At 48.9% G+C, this 16,607-nt stretch overlaps 1 long non-coding RNA gene across 1 annotated transcript in view; it reads left to right on the top strand.

Moving 5' to 3' along the window:
• Positions 1–8: 8 nt before the first annotated feature.
• Positions 9–16,607, top strand: part of LOC123614600 (uncharacterized) — a 28,696-nt gene continuing 12,097 nt past the window's right edge. The window contains exons 1-2 of the long non-coding RNA XR_006722031.2: positions 9–176; positions 7,248–7,398. This is a non-coding gene — a long non-coding RNA (uncharacterized LOC123614600). The remainder of the gene's footprint in view (positions 177–7,247; positions 7,399–16,607) is intronic.

The raw sequence follows: 16,607 nt of genomic DNA on the forward strand, positions 1-16,607 counted from the left end.
CGGGAGGGCGTCAGCCGAGCCCGAACCCGGGCACGTGCCTGGAAGTCCCGAGATTGAGGACCAGAACATCTCGCGATCTTTCTTAAATAACTAAGTTTTTAAAAAATTAATCACCATGTTGTCTCTTCTCACGTTAGTCAGAAGACTGATCACTTTTCCTGTCTGTAAGTGTAAAGGTAAGGTCGTTCTCTGTGGATTAGACAGACCACCAGGCCTCGAGCTTTCCTCTTGGTCGCAGCCTTCTTGTTCAGAAGTTTGTGTTTCAGTGGTGCCCAGATGGACTTGAGGGGTTCTTAACTTTTTAGGGGTCACAGACCTCTTCGAGCATGTAAGCCCCTGCAAGTGTACAGGCATAGACAAAATCTTACATACAGATACCAGCAGTTCACAGATGTGGTAAAACCCGTTTATGAACTTCAGTGGAACACCCCTCCGCCTTGTTACTTGCCACATACTACTCCATACTTCTTCAAACCTTTATGACGCAGATTACAGGATCTGCATGATGTAATTGGTTGTGTAATTTCTTTTTTGGCTTCTGCTAGAAAGTAGGCTCTGTAGGGGAAAGGCCAGATGTGTTTTGCTCACCTTCTTTCCCAGGTCACAAGTACCTTGTAAGATGTTGGTACATTATAAGTATTTTTTAAATGAAGTAATTTTAAAAACTGGATGAACCCTTGCAGTAACTGGTTGAAGCTGCTGTGTTCTGATAGAGGAAAGTGGTGCTTATGAATCAGGGTATATGAAGGAAATAGACTGCAGAATGACTCAAAGGTCATCATCCTCCCTCCTCTTCTAAAAGAACACTCTTCCTTCAGGGCTTTCCATCTCAATAAATGCCACCATTATCCACCAGTTATTCAAACCGGAAACCTGGGAGTCATTCTGGTCTCCTCCCTTCTGTCCACCTGTGCACTGTAACCCCACTCCAGCCACCCCCATCCCTCTCTAGGACCCCTCCATTGCTTTTTTATCTCCCTGCTTCCATCTTTGGTCCCTCCAGCCCAGTTCCCACATGCAATTCTACATGACCTCTTCAACAATACAGATGTGCACATTTAGATCATCTACTTGAAACCCTTCATGGGTTTCCCATGGTCCCTAGAATGAAGTCAAATGTCCGTAAGATGGATGTAAAGGCCTTCAGGGAGCTGTCCATCTCTCCAACCTTGCCTGTCACCCAGCTGTCTGCACTCCAGACCAGTTTTCACTTTTGTCAGTTCCCCCAACCGTCTGTGTTCCCTCCTCCCTCGGGGCCTTCACTCATGCTGCACAGGCTTCTGCCTGGGAGCTGCTTTTCTCCCCACACCACCCTCTGGTCTCATTTTTTTTCCACCCACCCTTCCTGTCTTGGCTGACATGCTATTATATTTAGCCTTCCCCATCAGTCTGGTTTGGTTAAAACCCCTTGTTCCGTGTTCTCATCAGTCTTAGTCATCCAGTAGCTAGTGAGAGGTTGTAATATGCCAAGCCCTGAGGATGGAGAGAAGAGCAAACAAAACAGAATAGTCCCTGCTCTCAGGAAGCCCCCAGTCTAGCAGGGAAAGAGGAACATTACATTTCTTCTCCTCTGGACAGACTCTCTGTGGGCAGTTGCCAGGGTCATCAAGGGTTGAGTGGCAGAACACCAACAGATGATTAGCAACAAGGAAAGTGAGAGGCATGCGGGAGGATGTCCACTCAAGGGAGCAGAAGTTCTGGGCTGGGGAGAAACCTGTTCCATGGCCACCTTGGCAGCCATCACCACACAGCTTGAGCCCATGCGGGGGCCCCACGCACTCGGTTGCAGGGGTAGCTTACATGCTCCCATGCCTACTGCTAGAGATAAGTGAGCACTGATAACCTGTGTTCTGCTAGCTTCTGTGTGGAGGCAGGGCCTAAGCCTTCCCTAAGTCCCTTCCCCGGTTGTTCCTAAGAACTTGCAGGGCGTGTCTGTGGCAGTACGGGGCCTCTCTCTGTACTTCCTCCCCAGCCTCCTCGCTGGTACCTCCTGCTCCTGTGTCCCTCACCAAGTGCCACACTTCCTGTGGTGAAAGCGAATGCTGATGCCCTCACTGTGGCTGCCAATTAAGCAGCTTTAGCTAGAGTCTTGATCCCAGTTAAGACATAATGATTAAGAATAAATACAGTTGACCTTGAACAACACAAATTTGCATGGTGTAGGTCCACTTATTCAAGGATTTTTTTTTGATAAATACATCTGTATGGTACTGTACAGTCCCCGGGTGGTTGAATCTATGAATGCGGAACCGTATATCCAGAGGGCTGACTGTAAAGTTATATGAAGATTTTCAGTTGCACGGGGTGGGCCCCACAACCCCCGTGTTGTTCAAGAGTCAGATGTAACGTGCTTGTCAAACAACCCCACATCGTCTGAGCTGTAAAGTATCTATCGTGTCAAAAATCTCAGGAAACACAGTGCATATTGGGATCATGCCATCAGCTGGAAGACACGTCACCCCTCTTCTCTTGGTAACTTGTGTGAAGTGTGATGGTTGTTGCTCACTGTATAAACAGTGGCTACTCCAGTTGGCATGGGACTCCTTGGTGATGCGGAGAAACATTGAAGTTGCAGTCAAGACCCTCAGGATCCCCAGCTCCCAGCCCCTGAGAGAGGAGCAGAGCCTGCAGTGCGTGTCCTGAACTGTGGGGCTGCGCGAGCCAGAATAGCCCCACCGTAACCAGAAGCTGACAGAGGGAGCCCAGAGATGGTCATGGTCCTGTCTGGACTTGTTCTTTGGATATCACTTCTCAGGAACCTTCTCTGATCTCCGTTCCTCCCTTAAAACCAAGTGAGACGTCCCTCAAGGAGGTACGCCTGGTGGCCTGTTTCCTCCATCACAGGACAAACTACAGTGTTTGGATTGTAGGCTCACTTGGGCAGAGACAGGTTTTATTTTGTCACGATTTTCAGAGCCTTGCAGGCCCTCATTGGTGCTCTGCTGACTGCCTCGTTACTTAAACTGTTAATCGTTGTCTAGAAGGAGAGAACACAGGTCAGTGGAGGGTGGGGAGGGGTCTCTGTTCCCACAGTTGCTTATTTTTCACCTGACAGATGCATGGAAATATTTAAAGGCAGAAAAGAGAGAGTGACTGAAAATAGGCTTGACCCTAACATTTGCAGGGTCCGGGGCAAGAATATAAATGGAAGCCTACTTACCATGTGTCTGGATATTTAAATGCACAAATCAACCTAATAAACCATAAAATAGAGTATGTCCTACCTTCTGCCTCAGCAAACATACCTTCATAACTGAGAAGGCCAAAGCCGGATTTAGGGTCCTCAGATTCCGTGGAGTTCTGCTGTAGGGGTGGTAGCCTGGGGACAGCCTGGCCCGGGGACAGCCTGGCCCGGGGACAGCTGTGCCAGCGCCTTGCCCCTCCCTTTCACCCCTTACTCACTGGGCGTCATGAGGTGACAGTGTGCACGCGGGTGAAACCCCATCCCACGCATCCAACTTGCCTGTCTTCTCCCCAGCCCTCCCCAGCAGCCTTCACCTGGCCACACCTGGGCCTGCGGCTGTACACGTAGACCTCAGGGATGAGGCCCACAGAGGCCCTGGAGGCATGCATGGGGCCATCTGGGCAGGAGATTCTGGGGTCCCAGTACCCAGGACATGTTTAAGAGGAGGGAAGGCAGGAAGGTGAGGACCTGGGTGGGCACATGTCCCAGCCTCCAGACTCCTTGCTGGGTGCAGAAGGGCACAACCAGGAGATGGCCCTCTTGTGCAGGGTGGAGGGTGGGGCCAGAGGACTGGGACGGGTCATAGGAAAGTTTGGAAAACAGTATCATGAGAAAGGGCTTAAAAAGAAGCTCTCAAAGAAACTGGCGGTGCCGTGGGCCCACCATGGCTGCCGCATCCACGTGGCAGGCTGCGCACAGCTTAGCTCCAGGCTGCACATTTTACATCGACTCCCTGTGAAGGCAACCCCTCCAGGGGCGTTGCCCCTCTGGGTCCCAGGCTCCTGCAGTCTCCTCTCTAAGTTTTGACCTCAACAGTGATTCTTGCTTTGCAAAATCTGAATGAGAGAAAATAGTTTTAAGGTCCCTTTTGCTTACTGGAATTACTTCTTAAACCCACGCCTGTTACATAAACACTAATTTAACATTGCACATATGGCCCTGAAATGCTGACAAAGGTCTTCCCAAATAGTGGGGTACTTCCCTTTCATTCTGAGAGCCAGGATCATGCTCCTCCTTATTTTTCACCCCAGGGAACTGCCTCTGAGCACTGGTCCTCCCTCCACTCTTAACAGAGGCCCCACCCATTACTTAAAATGAATGATTATTTTTAACACTTACTCTTTGTGCATATCATAGGGAAAGAATATTGTAATTACTATAATTCTGTCATCTTAGATTCCTCCCTATTTTGCTCTCTGCAGACCTCAAATTTGCTAATCCCCAGGCTGTGACAACACCTGCCTTCTTAAATTGTCAGCCTTCTTTGATTTCCAACCCCCCTCCCGTATCATGGTTCCTAATTTTGCTGCTACGTTGTTGACCTTTGTTTGTTTTGTTCACACGTGATGTTGGTTTCTGTCAGCTGTGCTTGCACTTTGAGATAATACAGGAGAAGGTCAGTCAGAAAGCTTTGGGGACAGTTGGCTGTGGGATAAAACAGTGAGGAGATGGAGGCTCAGAGATACTCATTTCCTGAGCTTGCAAAGAAATCCTCAAAAGACGCTGAGAAGCTGAGGCCTCCTCCCAGGTGCCCGTCATTTCACGTCCTCACAAGACATTGCTGCTCCTGCCCCAAGGCAGGTGAACCGACCAGTCTGGCTCCCACAGCATGCGCAGCCCTGGGAACGGGGCAGGGCCAGAAGAGGGGCTGGCCAGCCAAGGGCAGGAGACCCATTCTGGGTAAAGGGGTAGTGTCAGCCAGCTTCCTCCTTGGTGGGGCACTGGAGAGGCCCAGAGCCCCGTGGGGCACAGAAACCCCCACCCTACCTTGTCCACGGAGGCCTGGCTTCCTGATGAGGCAACCCCTGCCTTTGGAAGAGCAGGAAATGGAATGCGAGATTGCGCTGACCATTTTTTAGAGAACTATTCATTTTGTAAAGTCTCAAACTACTTATGATGCCCTATGACTGATCTCATTATCTTTTCTGCTAACTCTTCCTGGGGCACTTGAGTGTTGAGTGGGTTCTGACCGGGTCCAGCTGCCCTGGCCTTCATCTCACTTCTCTCCTAGCTCTTGGAGGGCCCTACCCAACCCTCCCCGAGCTCCTGCCGTGGCTCCTTGAGCCCATCCTGGGACTTGTGTGCCCAGTGGCTTCTGGCCTCTTGCCTTAGCTTGTGTTCACTTATAGCAACTCTCTGTCCCTGTTGGGGAGCAATTTCTGAGATGATCTATTTGGTTCCCCATCTACTTGCACTAAGGATCTGAACCTTTTGGAAGGATTGGAAATCATCAGTGTGGATTGAACATCTGAGCATCTGTACTCTGCTCTAAGACAAGGAACATTACATGAGTGCTAGCTGCTGTGTAGAGTGTTTTCCTCTATCCTAAATGGCCCTGCACCAACATGCACTTGGAGTTCTTGCCTTCTGATTTTCATTTTTGCCATTAAAGAGTTGGCTTTAGACATCTCTCCTAGCACATTCATATACTTCGCAGATTTTCTTTTCTTAATATGCTTATGGACTGAAGTGACAGATCCCCAGAGGTGTTAGAAGTGTGTCTAAAATCATCACAGTTGCCTGAATGAGGCCCTGGGGTGGAGAGGGTGAGCATTCAGAGACCAGGGACACGCGCTTCAGTGTATGGACTTTAGGAGATTTAATTTGGAAGATCAAGATTTTTTTTTTTAAGGTATTGTAACTCTTTTGGGCTTCAATTTCCTTATCTCCAAAGTAAGTTACCAGTCTTATTTACCTGAGTTTATAGACATTTTAAAAATAAAAGTTTGTATTAAAGTATAACTCACATATAAAAAGTAGACAAATCACAAGTGTACAGTCAGATGAATCTTTACAAAGTAAATACTTGCTAATCCAGGTCAAGAAATAAAACATCGTCAGTGTCTTGAAAGCCTGTGGTTTATGCCCGTTGCCAATCTCCTCTACTCCCCTATGCCCTCTGAAGGAAGTCTTTATAAATGAAGTTCTGCACACCATATTTCTTTTGGGTCTCTCTTTTTGGTGAGATTCATCTCTGAGTCATGTAGCAGTGTTCCATTTTCATCACTGTATAGTTTTCCCTTATGAGATCCCACCACAATGTATCCGTTCTTCTGCTGGACATTTGGGTGATTTCCAGGGTTTTGGGATGCTGTTGAATTAAGAAGCTGTGCATTGTAAGTATCTTCTGGTGCATTCATGTACACATTTCTGTCGGGCAATACCAAGAATGGAATTGCTGGATGATAGGCTGTGCCAACAGCTATAAGAGATTGTACCAATCACCTTCCCACCAGCAGCAAATAAGATGGTCAAGGAATGTTTCATTAATCTTTATCACGAATAAGTGTGTTTGCCAAATAAATGCCCCTAGTAAGAGGAGAAGCAGCAGAGTGTGGCAGAAAGCACACGAAAGGGAGACCTCCAGTGAAGCATAAAATCCTTCTGGACCGTGAGGTCCTCATACCTGAAGCAGAGCTGATCTCGAAGACCACTTTCATCTCTAAGACTCTGAGGAGAATCATTTGGTGATTCTCATGAGAAGTGCTTGGTTCATCCGGTGTCTCCCTGTGCCGGGCCCAGGACCAGCTCTGGGTGGACGCTGAACAGCAGACGTGTCCACGCGGGCCATGGGTGTGCTGCCTCAGGAGCAGAGCTTGGACTGCAGCAAGGACGCTGACGGCTGAAGGGCTTAGGAGGGGCCGCTGGGAAGTGAAGCATTTGCATGAAGGGAAAGATCTGAGGCCAAAAAGAGCTGCAGGCGAGACAGTGCTTGGGCCACTGCGGGCAAGTCACCAGACCGCTTGGCCACACACGCCACCACCTCTACGCCCAGAGTCTGGGTGGGGCCTGGGGGTGGAGGCAGCCCGTGGCTGTGCTTGGGCCCAAGTCACAAGAGGAACTCAGAGAATGAGAATCTGTTATTTTCAGCTTCTGTAGAGGGAAGGGAGCCCCAGGCTCAGGAAGGAGTTCAGATATTGGACCACTAGGGCCATGGGTACTGATGACAAGAGCTGAAGCAATTTTGGTTGTCATCCTTCCTGGGTTTTTTTTGGGGGGGGTTGTTTTTTAAATCACAACTAAAGAGGATCCAAACACTCTTGTGCCTCATTGTTTTCTCCAGTTAAAGCTCCCAGGAGCCACATCTTGGAGCCACCCCACAACCGGTTCATGTTCAGAAGTGACCCAGCTTCTCCAAACCACTCAAGGTATGCAGGACTGGCCGGGCCAAGGAGTGGACGGATCAAGGCCCCGCAGCTCCCACTGTGGGCAGGGTGAGTGTGTGTTCCCAGACCTGGGGCACGATGGTTCGTGATTCCACAATGAAAGGACTGTCTCCATACAAAGACCCGAGCAGGTACTACTCACTCTGAGAGGAATGGAAATCCGCTTCCTCCCGCCCGCCGTGATGCACACGTTCCGTGAACTCAGTGTGTCTCCCTCCTTAGCCCCCAGCCCTCCTGGTCACTCCCCTGTGGCTGGCCAGACCCGCTGGCTTTTACATCGCTGAGTCCTCCTCGCCGGGCCACTTACGGACCATGAAACAACCACATCTGCCCTTCCTCTCCCTGGCATCACCTCCCCCCTCATGGTGCCTCCTCTGACAAAGTTGCCTCATCCTCTCCTGAGGGCCCTCCCTCCAGCCCCCCCTGCAGGGCAAGCAGTCAGTCAACTCAGTCTGAGAGGAGGGCACTCGGTCCGGAAGAATATGACCGAAAATATCTCATGGGCGTGCGCTCCAGCCCTCACCACACTCCGGGTGAGTCACTTTGGGCACTGCCTTCGTCCTGGGGCTCTTTTAAAAAGCAGAGACTCCCAAAAGAGGTCAAGCGTTGAGTCACCACCCCTGGTGTCCCACTGTGGGTTGTTTTCGTCAGATCACTTTCCTCTGAACTAGGAGGAGCCTAGGGGTGGGGAGAGCTCCTCAAGGTCAGCGAAGATTGCTGAGCAGTAAGGAGGAGACTGGCTGACAGATCTGATCCAGGGCTCCTGAGTCCCCATCCCTTCTTCCCACCAGCCGCCCTGCCCCACCTTTGCAGCCCTCCCCTACCCCGCCCCAGCACCCAGCTGGGGCCCGCAGAGCCTGCTCCTCTCTGGGCTTGGTCCCGCTACAGGTCAGCAGGTGCCAGCCCGCACCTCTAGCCCCGTCTTGAGCCCCTCCTCCTCCACACCTTCTCCTCCAGTCCCGCACCTCACACCTACCTGCCTGCGTGCTCAGCAGGTCGCATCACTCTGCTCGCCACTCAGCACGAGTGTAGCAAAACCAGATGCTGGAATGAGCCTTTGCAGTGTACACATACACTTATTGCATTTAGTCTTCCCGACAAATTGGCAGTGGGTTGCTATTATGCCAATCCCATCACTTAAGAAACAGAAATTTCAAGAGAATTAAAAATAAAATGAAATAGTGTTCAAGGGTTGGGGAGGGGAGGGTCTCACAGCTACATAGTGACCAAGCTGGTTTGAGTCAGCAACTTATCGGATGTCTGGTAATGTGCTGGAGGACATCAGAGGCATTCCTGGAGGACCTGGCCCCTCTCCCAGCATCAGGCCTGAGCCACTCAAAGCTCTGATCCTTCTTTTTTGCTTATTGCACCAGCCAGAATCGCCAGGGCAATGTTGAACAGAGGGGATGAGAGCAGACGTCCTGTCTTTTTCCTGATCACAGAGGGAAGCATTCATCTTTGATCCTTAAGTCTGATGTTAGCTGTGGGCTTCTCATAGGTGCCGTTTCTCAGTTGAGGAAGTCGCCTTCTATTTGCTGAGAGTTTTTAATCAGAAGAGGAAGTAGGGTTTTGTCGGATGCTTGTTCCACATCTGTTAAGGTCATCATATAGTTTTCTTTTTAATCTGTTAATATGAAGAATTAGACTAAGTACTTTTTGAACATTAGACCCATCCTGAATTCCTGGGTTAAGTCCTACTTGGTTAGGATGTATTATCCTTTTAGTATAATGTGGGATTTGATTTGATACAATTTTGTTAAGAATTTTTGCATCTATGTTATGATTGGCCTGTAGTTTTTCTTGTGGCGTCTTCACCTCGTTTTGGTATTAGGGTAATACCAGCCTCTCACATTGGATTTAGAGGTATTCCCTCCTCCTCAGTTTTCTGGAAGACTTTGTGTATTATTTATTCCATAAATGTTTTGTTGAATTCACCAGTGAAGGGCTATTTTGAGTCTCCTTGGTTGCGATTTAAAAAAAAAAAACGTAAGCCAGGAAATGTCAACAACGAGCAATCCCGACTGCTGCTGTGAATGCCAGCATCCTTACCAGCTGCAGACGGGGTCATTGTGTACCATCCCTGCCGGCTCCCAGGAAGAACGAAGCCGGAACGATGCTCTAGCAGTACCTTGTGGGGCTAAATTCATGAAGAGCTGCTTTTTCATTTGACGCAAACATTTCAGAAAACAATGGCTTCTAAGAATTAGTACTAACTCTTCCAGACCCTGACCCCCCACCCGCCTCACTCAGGACCCTCAGCGCTGTCAGTTTGCACTCCTTCCTCTGCACCTGTGGCCGCGCTGCCCCCACCCCTCAAGGGGCACATTCTCTCTCTTGCACTGTTCAAATTCTTTCCATCCTTCCAGGCCCAGCTGGCATCTTTCTTGACTTCCCTAAGAATCCGTCAACACCACCCGAGCCTGTGTCTGAACTGCTGTCACCCTGACAGCCGAACTGCACAATTAAGCCCTTTGCTAAGTTCTGCCTTGTGTTATTTTCTCGTTGATTCTTCTACACGTTTCTCTCTAACTAGATTATAAATTGCTGGTATGATATTGCCACACACACCTGATGTAAGGTTGACTGATTTAATGCCTAGCATATGGCAGAAGAATGTCTACCTTCACAATGTCTGCTCATTCAGGGATGGTTCTAGAAACAAACATGAGGGGGAACATCTTTTCATGTACAACTTTCTCTCATAAATGACTGCACGTGTTATCTATGTCACGTCTGTGTATCTCCTAAAACATTACTGGGTTTTCCTATTGGCAAAATGACCTTATTTTTTTTTAAATGAAAACTCTAAAAGCATATATGACAGAAGTTAGAATCTCCTAATATCTGAAGCATGTTGGCCTCCATTTCATTACACTCTACCATGAGGTGGAGAGCGCAGTTCTCATGCTCACGTTTGACAAGGCCCGTCTAACCAGCCCTGGCATGGTCCTGCTTCCTCTGAGTGTGGCCTCACCGCTCACTCCTTGGCCCCAAGCTGTTCCATGCCTCAGGCCTCATGCTGTGCCCCTGGCCTGGCAACCCACCAGGGTCTATTTCAGATATATCTTCAAGTAAATACTATCCACTCCCGCCCCCAAGCAGAATCAATTGCTCAAACGTACGTTTCTAAAACCACATTTTTATTTGTTTCATCACATTCTATTTGTAAAAATCTTTAGAACTCATTAATAAAACTCATTAATAAAATATGCCTTCATTTCAAAAATAAATAGTGAGGTTGACAGTCATTTCCATCATTGGAGAGTTTGTCAGTATTTCCAAAGGCACTGAGCATTGATTCTCATGGACCCAACCCAAGCTGTTAGCAATTGTTAAAATAAACACGTTTGCCACCAAAACCCAGGAAGTCTTTAAATATCATCTAGCTGTTTTCCAGTTCCCCATTCTTCTGATCCTTGTTTCTCCGTGTGTATAATCTCCAGTGTCTCTTTCTGTCTGCTCGTGGCTCTGTCTTGGCCTGCGTCTCCTGGCTGTTTGTTTTCTCTTCCCTTTTCCTGCCTTTCTTTGTTGCCTTCCTAATTCTTTTACTGTTTTTGGAACTTGGGCTGGCTCTGCGTTAGGTCACACCAGGTCCTGGCAATCAGGAGTCGAAAAGGACAGTGACTCTCAGAAACATTTTTAGCCTCGGAGCCCAGCGCTGGTGAGGGCACTGGGGTAGGCACCACATTTTTACCTCTTGCCCCAGAGAAATCCAGCACAACCGCTGGAGAAATCTTGCACAACCAGGTGCCTGCGTAGTTACCCCTTCTTATCTAATCCCTGGAGACCAACTGTTAACCTGAAACTAGTACACAGCAAGTGCCTTGAACCCCCTGATCCTGAGAGTCAGAGCCACTCAGCTCTCACACAGCCCCAGCTCCAGTGGGTGCCCAGATCACAGTGCTGGTTAACTGATGTTATGTTCATGTGAATCTTACATGATTATATTTTTGTTCCCGTTAGATAGAAATTTATCTTGAGATAAAATAACACTTCAGCGTTAAAAATCCAGTGCTGCATCTTTGCAACTGTTCAGCTTACCATCCACACAGGCTGTTTTTCAGTTTTTCTTTAGGTGTTACCCCCTCTATATTTCACATCCCAAATAAGTGTATCTAAAATTGGAAAACACACCTTCCTCTGACAGACGATCTTCCAGGTCTGTCTTCTGCTCTTCTTCCTCCTGCTCCCTGCCCCAGGGGCTGACTGGGATCCAGGGCAGACCCAGGGCTCCCTGGCCCACGGGGAGCCCCAGCAGGAGAGGGCGGGGAGAGTGCTGTCAGGATGCTGGTCCCCCTTGCTCCCTCTGGGCGGAGTCCCAGCTCCCAACCGGAGGACCCAGGTCCTCTCCAGGAAGCCTTCTCCGTGAGGCTTTCTCCTTCCATAACAGCCCCTGAGCTGCACCCCACCTTCTGGTTTCCTGACACCCAGCCACACCCCTCTAAACTCTTCCTTCAGTGAACCCTCCAGGAATTTCCCCCACTCAAGGGTGCTATTGGTTTCCTGACGATAGACTGTGAGAAGTGTTTGAAGTCCTCATTCAGAGGGAATGGCAGGTTGACAGTGTCACACCACGTTCGGGTAGACGCCTAGACGTAACCTCCTGACAAAGGAGAGTGCCCGACTCAGATGGGAGCCTGGATGAGAAACCCTTTGATTTCACTCAAGACAGTTGCATCTCAACGTATTCTCTCTTTAACCAGCCATCCTGTAATGACCGTAACTCAGTGTTCTATTGCTGCAGATCCTGTGCTGGGACTGATTAATGACTTAGACTGCAAAATTACTAGGCCAGGAGTAAATGCTATAGAAGTTGTTTTGAAACGTGCTTTCGATCACACGTGAAATTTGGAATCATGGCACTCTTAAACTCTTCCCAGCTTCTCCATGTAGGGGGAAGTCACGTTGTGATTTTATGCCACCCGTGTAAACAACTCCATTGCACTTTGCTCAGCTGGTTGGTGAAGTTTAGGGGGAGCTAGGATTTAGCCTGAGAACCGCGCCTGCAAAGTCCCGGGTGCTCTGTGTCCTGAGGACATCCTGCATGCCAGGCCCTGTGCCCAGCGTGCAGAGCCCCATCCATCTGCAGCTCAGTCCTGTGATGGGGCTGCTGGGTCTCTCTCCTTCACCTGTCCCCAAACTGCTATGCTTTGGGGTCCCCAATTCCGTGACGTCCCTGCAGGCCACCAAGGCAAGCAGACAGCCCCTCACTTGGAAGGAGACACCACTAATAACTCGCATGGGCCTTCCCGCAGGTTACCTCACCCGACCGAGCTGACCAAGTTATGAACCTAGGACCGCCCCATGGTACCGGGGTGACTCGCTTCCTGCCCACGTCATGACACACCTCTCACAGACTAGACGCCCCGTCTGTTGGGTCTCATGGAGGGAGAAAGGTCTCTGGAAAGACCTCTTTCTCTCTCCTTTCACAGGGTGGCTTCACAGTTCCGGGAACGAGCAGGAAGGGAGATCTTGTGTCCCATACACAGAGGCATTGGCATGGCTCCGTGCCTCCCACTGTCACAGCCCATTATGGTGATCCCACAGAAACCGCTATGTGGAGCTGAGCTCTCTGCCCCTCCCAGGCCACCCTGCTCACCACCCCCAGCCCCGCCACCTCTGCCAGGCCCTCCTCCAACCAGGACTGTACCTGCAGAAGTCTGAGCCAGGTTCAACAGTGGTCAGTTGGCTTCACAGGTTATTTCCTCATAACTTGACCCTGTGTCTTACAACACTGAATTTGGGGGAGCCCCCTTCCCCTGACAGCATCACGGCAGGTGTTACTGTGTGTGCATTATTCACTATGAGTCAGGCAGTTCAGACAGTAACCGGATGAAGGAGGAAGTTGAAGGTTCCAGCAGCTCCGTCGGGTGGCAGTCTTTGGAGGCCCCCCTGCATTCTGACCCCTTCTTGCCCTGGGTTCGTGGCCCCATGCACAGGAGCACTGCCATCAGGCCTCTGGAGCAAACCACTGGCCTCTGCCAGAATCCCCCAACCCCAGGATCCCAGCAGTGCTCCCTGGAAAGCAGAGCACTTAGGCTCAGCCGCCTTCCGTTCTACACACTCACATCCTCAAGGGCATCCCCGCAGAACCGACTAGAGGGGTAAACTGGCCCAGCCCTTCAGCCCCACGTCCAGATGGAAGGGAAGGACGAACATTCAAATGGGAGAGTTCATTGAAAGAGAGGAGTTGTCAGTGACCAGAGAGGGAGGTGGCCTTTCCTTGCTCTGGAGCAGACTGAGAGGTGAAGGAGGGAGAGCCAAGAGACCACACACTCCCCTTTCTCCCTGTGATGCTGTGAGGTCGGCCCTGAGCAGCAAGGAGGGGAGAGATTTAGGATTAGATGGGGATAGGGTGCTGACATTTTAACTTAAGTGGCCCTGGACGTTTACCACCCTCCAAGTGAAAGTAAGCCTGGGATGTCAAGGAGTCAGGAATGGAAATTCAACTAAACGTGTTTACATGTGTTTCTTTAAGCTGGTAAAGTAAAGCTGTTTCCTGTCTGTGTCCTAGCAAGGTCAGCTACTAAATAGATCAGCTTCCTCCAGCCCCAGGAGGCCCTGTTGACTCTGGGGAAAATCCTTCTCATTCTGTGTTTACTCTAGACCATCTGGGTCTGACCAGAGAGCACAGGCTTTCGGAAGACAGACTCAGTCTGACTTAGAGGTTACTCTGCTCACCTGCCTGCTGCATCCTTCCGCAGGGGAATGAGGACAGGGGAGGGCCAACCCCAGCTCAGGAGAGAAGCAGGGAGAAGGAAAATATAGGAAGGAAAAAATGTGTAGAGATCACTCTCAAAAAACCTCAGTCCAGATACAGCAGTCAAAAGAAAAACAAACAAATAAAACAAACAAACAAAAAACAAACCAGAGACCAGAGTGATAAAGAGGGCTGCTGGAGCAAGGAGGCGTCCTTGGCTTCTGCAAATCCTTAAGGGACAGGGATCCGATGGCTCCTTCAACTCACATGCACCCTCGGCCTGTGGACCAGCCAAGGAATCTCTATCCAGGGCCTCGGTTTTCCAGACTGTCAAAATAGACACCAAAAGCTGGTTCCAGCGACCTCACCAGGTGGCATGGAATCAAATACGATTCCTTGGTCTCATATGAAAAAGAAACTCTGAAAACTGCACAGTTTCCCAGAATTTCCCGTCGCCATCATTGCCAATTCCTGAGGCCCCTATGGAGACCCATTACCTCTATAGTTCTCCGAAGGATATATTTAGGGCATTCTTGCTTTGAAACTCTCTTTGGAATTTTGCAATACAGTAGTCTACTAATTTTAAACATGCTTACAAACAAATTGTGTTCCAAAAGGAGACATGCAGGTTGGTTAGTTGGCTCTCAGAATTCAGTTTCACATAAAAACTGTGCTAAAACAAACGTATGATTCATGTGCAGCCAAATTAGTAGAAAACAATACTGTTACAATGTGGTAAAGCAGCCAAATGGGAAAAAAAGTACACTAAAATTGACTGGGTAATTGTAGGTTGACTAGCTTAAATCCAGGTACTTTAAAATTCTCCACAAATGCTTGACTGCTCTTGTTTCCTGCATCTTGAAGCCTTGTGCTGGGCATAAAGCAGGTATAACAAGGCGGGGACGAGGGAATGTGGAAAATTGTGATGGAATTCCTGGCAAGTCAGAGCAACCCACACATTTCTCCTCTAGAACTTCCCGGAGCCAAGCCTCCTCCACTGTCCGTGACCACCGACCACTTCCTGGCTCCACCCAACCCTTAGCACTTCTCTCCATCTTCCTCCCCTGCCTCTAGCAAGGATGGGACCCACAAACAAGGTATCAAGGTTTGGGGGGAGGAGGGGTTGACAGTTCTACTTTCAAATTTATTAAGGTAATTTAACTGCAAGAAAAGAAAATAGCAGCCCTCAGTTGCCAGGTTCTAACCCAGAGGGGCTGAGCATAGGAGCCACACGTTCATGAAGTGCCCTGAACGTGGGGACACCTGGGGGATTTCCCAGGTGACTTTCTTTAGTCTCCTTCCATTGTGTGAACCATGCAGAGGGCCCCTAAGAAAGGCACCCAGAGGTTCCTGGCCTCGGAGACTCCCTCTGCCTTCAAGGCCTGATGTCTATCTAGCTAAGCAGGCAGTGCTCAAAACCAACCCAACTTTCCACCTCTCGCTGCACCTTGTACAAAACTTCCTCTCTGACAGACTTTCAAACCTAGGAACACAGTGCCCCGGGGCAAAGGCAACAGACATGTGGCTGCAGTGGCCACAGAGGATTTTTCCTATTTTTAACATCTACTTGTTCAGTGGTCTATACCTTCAGCATGCCAGCTGAATCCAGGCCTTTCTTTAGGTCTTTAGCCAACATTAAAAACCCAGCGTGATGGTTAATTTTATGTGTCGACTTGACTGGGCCATGGGATGCCCAGATATTTGGTCAAACATTGTTCTGAGTGTGTCTGTGGGGGTGCTTTTGGATGAGATTCACATGTGAATCAGCAGACTGAATGAAGCAGGGGGCTCTCCTCTGAGTCAGGGTGGGCATCCAATCAGTTGAAGACCTGAGTAGAACAAAAAGGCTGAACCTCTGGTGACTAAGGGGAAAAACACATCCTGCCTGATTGCCTTGAGCCTTTGGGCTCAAACTAAAACACAGGCTCTTCTTGGATCTTGAGCCTGCTGGCTTTTGGATTAGAACTTACACCATCAGCTCCTCTGGGTCTCCAGTTTGCAGAGTGTAGATCGTGGGACTTAGTGTCTTGAATTACATGAGCTAATTCCTTATAGAAAATTTCTACTACGTATCTATCTATCATCTATCTACCTATTTAAGATAAACTTTTGTTTTTATATTTATATATGTGTGTGTGTGTGTGTGTGTGTGTGTGTATACATATCCTATTGGTGCTGTTTCTCTGGAGAACTGTAACTAATGCACCCAGTCTATCCAAAAAAGTGCAGTTGAGGTTGAAAATACTGATAATGAGGAAAAGGATGTCAGTGCCCTTCAGCCAGAGGCCACCAGGAACACACGTGTGGTTGGCCTGCATTACTTTGAGGGAGAATGTACACCATGGGGAACCGTGGAGTGTCTCTGTAAGAGGATGTTGGGAAGAACCTATTATAGGGAACTATATTCAATATCTTGTAATAATCCATAATGGAAAAGAATCTGAAGAATTTTTACATATATATATAAATAAATAAGTATATATAACCGAATCACTTTTCTGTATACCTGAAACTAACACAACATTGTAAATCAACTATATTTCAATTAAAAAAAAAA

Source organism: Camelus bactrianus, chromosome 24, assembly GCF_048773025.1.
Source record: "Camelus bactrianus isolate YW-2024 breed Bactrian camel chromosome 24, ASM4877302v1, whole genome shotgun sequence".
Taxonomy (NCBI): Eukaryota; Metazoa; Chordata; class Mammalia; order Artiodactyla; family Camelidae; genus Camelus; species Camelus bactrianus.